Source organism: Fundulus heteroclitus, chromosome 7 (genome assembly GCF_011125445.2).
Source record: "Fundulus heteroclitus isolate FHET01 chromosome 7, MU-UCD_Fhet_4.1, whole genome shotgun sequence".
Taxonomy (NCBI): Eukaryota; Metazoa; Chordata; class Actinopteri; order Cyprinodontiformes; family Fundulidae; genus Fundulus; species Fundulus heteroclitus.
This window is the reverse complement of record NC_046367.1, coordinates 13,408,556-13,413,717: the sequence shown is the minus strand read 5'-3', so window position 1 is coordinate 13,413,717 and position 5,162 is coordinate 13,408,556.

Sequence of the window (5,162 nt, the reverse complement as noted above, 5' to 3'; positions counted from 1 at the left end):
AGATCAAGAATTTAATAACAGAAATAAAACGAACATCCACAGAAGATCACTATGTAATGCTGTTTATCTGAATTAACACAATATTTCAATTAACAAATTCTCTCTATTAGGCTAGTAAAACTAAACTAAACTACTAAGCAAAATAAAGATAGAGAGAAGCCGCACCACTAGTATTGCTGTGATCTTTGAAACTCCATGTTAAATTGCCCAGAGGAAGAAAATAACAGCTAGCGAAGTACTTTTTTGGCTGCAAAATTTTCTGAATATACCCATAGTGACTATACCAACAGTTAAACCTTGTTGTGTGTAAACTGAGAGTACAAGCGCAACGCAAAACCTGTTTTCATTGTGTAAACAAAGCCACAGATGGTACCACTGTTGAATCGATCAGATTTCGAGTAGGCTACTTGCTTTATATGCATGACTTACCTTGTCACTCCTCAGTGCTGAAATACATACCTCCGACAAATGTCGACTTCTCAAAAAGAAATAAAGGGCGTCCCTCTGTCTCTCCATCTTTTCCCATGACACATATCCCACGAGCTAATTATGTTGCGTTGTTAAATGGAGAAAATTATCTCGTTTCAACAAGATAAGTCTCTCATTAAAACGAGAAACTTATGCCGTTAAAACAAAAAGTTATCTCGTTATAACAAGTTACCTTGTCACTCGTCTGACAGCAAAACGCTTGAGTATGATCCGTAAAAGTTATGTGAACTCCCACTGCCGGAAGAGGCTGCCTGTGATCCTGAGCTCAGGGCAGAAAACCCGGGCGTTACACATACAAATCCTTTTATGCATTTGTGGATCTCTCACGACAGACGTTTAGCAAAAATCGCGTGTGTAAAGAGAGCCAATGGAGAAACCGCTTGACTTTTAACCAATGATTTTATTGTATTCCTGGTTCTTGAAGCAAAAAAAAATTCAGACATTAGTGTCTCTGTGTGTTTACAGATTGATCTACACATTTGCAGATTTTAGCACACATTTGCAGATCTTAGTACACATTTGTAGATCTGAATACAGATTTGTGGATTTTTTACACATTTGCAGATTCTCGTACAGACGCACAAATCTCCTCACACATTTACAGATTTATTTACACATTTTCAAATCCCACTGCACACACACAAATAGAGATACAGACACACAGCTTCATGGCCGCAGGAAGTGGGGGTGCTGCAGCACCCCCTGGTGGCGAGAGGGAGATTTTTCTAAAATGTTTTAAAAATACTTTACATTAATATACATTTCTTATGAATATTTTGGGAAATTATTTTGACTATTTTGACTTTGTTTTAACTTTACTGTTACGTGGATTTGGATTTTAATATAATTATTTTGAGGTCTAATCAACACAACTTCACGGAAGTTAAGTGTTCATGGCAACTCAAGTGGTCATGAAAATAAACGCTTAGCTTCACTATTGGCCAGCCAGGTCCATTGGTACTGGTGACACTAGGGGATGTTCCTTGGCAGTGTCTTTAGGACACTGGTGACAACAGTTACACCGTTTCCTTACCCAATATGGGAGGGGCCCTTTGTAGGCCTGTTGTGGTCTGGAGCTTCACGCAGCAATGGGCGTAGCATCCCTTAGGTTGGCTATCTGGAAGCTGGTGTAGAGGTGTTGGGCAAGGGGGTACCCAGACGTGGTGGTCTGGTGGTGAGAGACCCCTGGGACATTCCTGGTAGTTACAGTGCTAGGGGCCTTGAGAAGGGAGGTTATTAGAGACTGCCATCATGGGCCCTCTAAACAACCTGGTGCATGGCCTTCCGGTATTAGCAAAGTGTTCTGCTATTAAAAAGAAAAAAAAAAAGGCTTGCCCTAAAATGGGTATGGTTTGGCTAGTGTCTCAGATTACTGGTGCCGGTAGTAGTGCGGCAGATATTTTCCAACCATGGTGCTAGTAGTGCATTGGTATATTGCCGGGCCGCCAATACAAAAAATGGGGGTAGATTGTAGCCGGGGCACTATGGCCCTGAAGCATGGTGCTACACACCCTTCCTCCTGCCCATATTTGCAGGATGCTGTGATCAGGTGCAGCTGGGGGTAATCAAGCCCTTCTGGTTAAAAGGGGGCAGATAGCTGAGGAAAGGACATTCGAGGCTGGGGATTCCTTAGAGGTAAATCGACAGTTTTCATGTTACCTGGATGTTTTAAGGTGCTAATTTAACATGATTTATTCTGTGTGCAGGCTGACCTGCTACTGTTTCAGTTGTGTTTTTATTTACTGTTTTAATCACTGCTTAGACCCTATTTTAGCTATTTATTCCTAGTTTTAACCAAATGCAGGGGAGAGCTTTTATTGTTTAGCTCCCTGGGGTGGTTTTATCTCACCTCAGGTCCTATGCTGTCCCTGGGTCCTGTGCCGGTTTTATTTAGATTAGATTGAGGGGGACTAGTGGGAGGAGAGTTCTTTTCTTTTGTGTTGTATGCACCAGGGTTTGTGGCATGAGTGTGTTTTTGTTGGGAGACACCGAGGTGCATTTTGTTTGTTTTCTTTAGTAGTTCTCCTCCAAATGGTCTAGTTAATTGGGGTTTTTAACTATTCTTCTCGGCTATCAGGATTCCAGGCCAGCATAGGCTCCTACGTTTAAGGTGGTTATTCTTCCCTGCACGGTAAAACATGTTAATTGTTCCCATTGTCACGTAAAACTAATAAATCATATTCAATTGGAACCTGTGCCTCTGTTAATCCTTACAACCTTTCTTTTGTGGTCCGGTACCTGAGGTCACATATTGAAGACTTTTCTGAAAGAAATTGATACATTTTACATTCTCTCCATTGTATTGCTTGACGTCATCATCGGATATGCTCCAGCATCCTCCAGTCCGGGAAGTTATCATTGCATAACGTTTATTTGTATTGTCTGAATGCATTCTGTTAGTTTTATTGCTTGTTCAAACAGGACTGGAAAAAAATATTTAATCCTTAATTATACAGTGAATTTCGTTATACAAATAATCTTGTTCTAAACATTTATTTTATTAGGAAGTTAAAATTATCGATTGAGAAATTAGCGCCCTCTGGTGTACACATCATAAACTAGTTGTCAAAACTATTGTTTTTTTTTTTTTTTTGTTTTTTTTTACAAAAACAAACATGGAATAGAACAAAGAACACACACAAATCGAAGGCATACCTTATTAAAATACATTTATTAAGCACAAAATACATACATATGCAAATCAAATAAATGATAAAAAAAATTCTAAATCAAATACGTTTCTGTACTCCTGTATGTGTTTATAGCTGGGGGTTTATGTACTTTAAGAAATGGTTTATATATTTTTATTTCCCTAACCACAACTGGGAAATATTTTTGCTATTAAAAAACACAAAAAACAATATTTTTTATGTATTTCTGTTGTTTATTTTTTAGAATATGCATTATTGCCGCAAATACAAAGATATACAAAAAGTAACCCCTGCCTCGAAAAAATACAAAAGAATAAAAAAGTAAGAAAAACAAAATATTTCCCACCGGAAGTTATTCTGTTCGCGCACACGCAAATGAGCTGATGGTACGGATCGTGCTACCGGTACGGATCGGGTAGTGACACTGCTACCTCAACCTGCTGGTTTAAGATGAATAGACGGATGCCACAGCACTGTGCGGCGTATTTTTGTTTGATTCGACGGATTATTGACATCCGGGCTAGAGTGATATCTTTTACAATGAAGATGAACAGATATTTTTTATTAGAATGTTCTTTTTCTGTATTTTTGTCCATCAACAAAATTCAAGCTTGCTGTTGGAGCTATTTCTCTATTTTTGTTACGTTTTAGAATTTAGATTATTTAGTTCATTTTTATTTATTTGCGTATTTGTTGTATTCATATTTTTGTTTAAATGTGGTTGTTTAGAAAACAATTGTTTGTTGGTAATTTGTTTAATTAGATAATTGATTTGTTTAGGTCACTTTTAGTTTTGTTCACCTTTAAGTCTTGAGTTTTTTGGCTTTCATGGACAAGTAGTCACTACACTTGTTAATGTTTGAAGCTAGTGTTGTGCCAAAAGAGTTATTCCCAACAAGATAGGCAAATTTAATAGTAATAGTTATATAATAAAAAATAACGGTATATATATATATATATATATATATATATATATATATATATATATATATATATATATAGATATATAGATATATAGATATATAGATATATATATAGATAATGTGTGTGTATGTTTGTATATGTATAAAAAAAATGTGTTTTGCAACATACATTTATCAGAATAGTATTTTACCTTTAACCCCACTAAGACTATCTAAATGCACTGAACCCTTTGTTTTTATAGCTATAGTTTTAAAGTTCCCAGCAAATAAAAACAAAAAAACATGAAAATTAGTTTAATATTCAGCGAGTTATAGTTAATTCAAATTGATTCTGTGCCTCCTCAACACATTACACTGAGCTCTGTTGACCTCCCGAAGATGGCGCCCACAAATCTCATCAGCGAAAGCAGTCGATGCGGGGTCTACTCTTATATTGTGTCTATGGTTGCACCGGCAGGCCAGGTTGGCTGGATGTTGGCCCTTCCAGCCAACATCCAGTTTCAAATGCTGGATTTTCAAATTGGCGTAAAGCGACTGAAAAATGTAACGAGCAAGAGAGATCAGAGTTGCACAGCGTGTCAATACAAGCTGGCTGCTCTGGATGACGTCCCCATTAGACCCTGGTTGCGTGCACTGAGATGGACATGACAATAAAGTAGTAAATATTAATCCATTTAGGCTCAAAGGTCTTTTGTCCAAAAAAATAAAAAATGTCACAGCACCCCCTGTTCAAAATTAGTTCCAGCAGCCCTGCACAGCTTCCACATACATTTGCAAATAATATTGCTACAATAATGCCCCCATACAAATCCAGTGCTGTATTTGCTCTTATTATTCTGGTTTTTCACTGTAATATGCTTCTGAGTCAGGGGTTCAATTCAATTAAATTTTATTTATATAGCGCCAAATCATGAAACATGTCATCTCAAGGCACTTTACAAAGTCAAATTCAATCAGATTATACAGATTGGGTCAGATTATACATATTGGTAAAAAAAATTGTCTATATAAGGGAATGCAGTTGATTGCATCAAAGTCTTGACAAGCAGCATTCACTGAAGAAGCGTTTCCGTTTATCTTGGCTATTTTTAGCGCACAA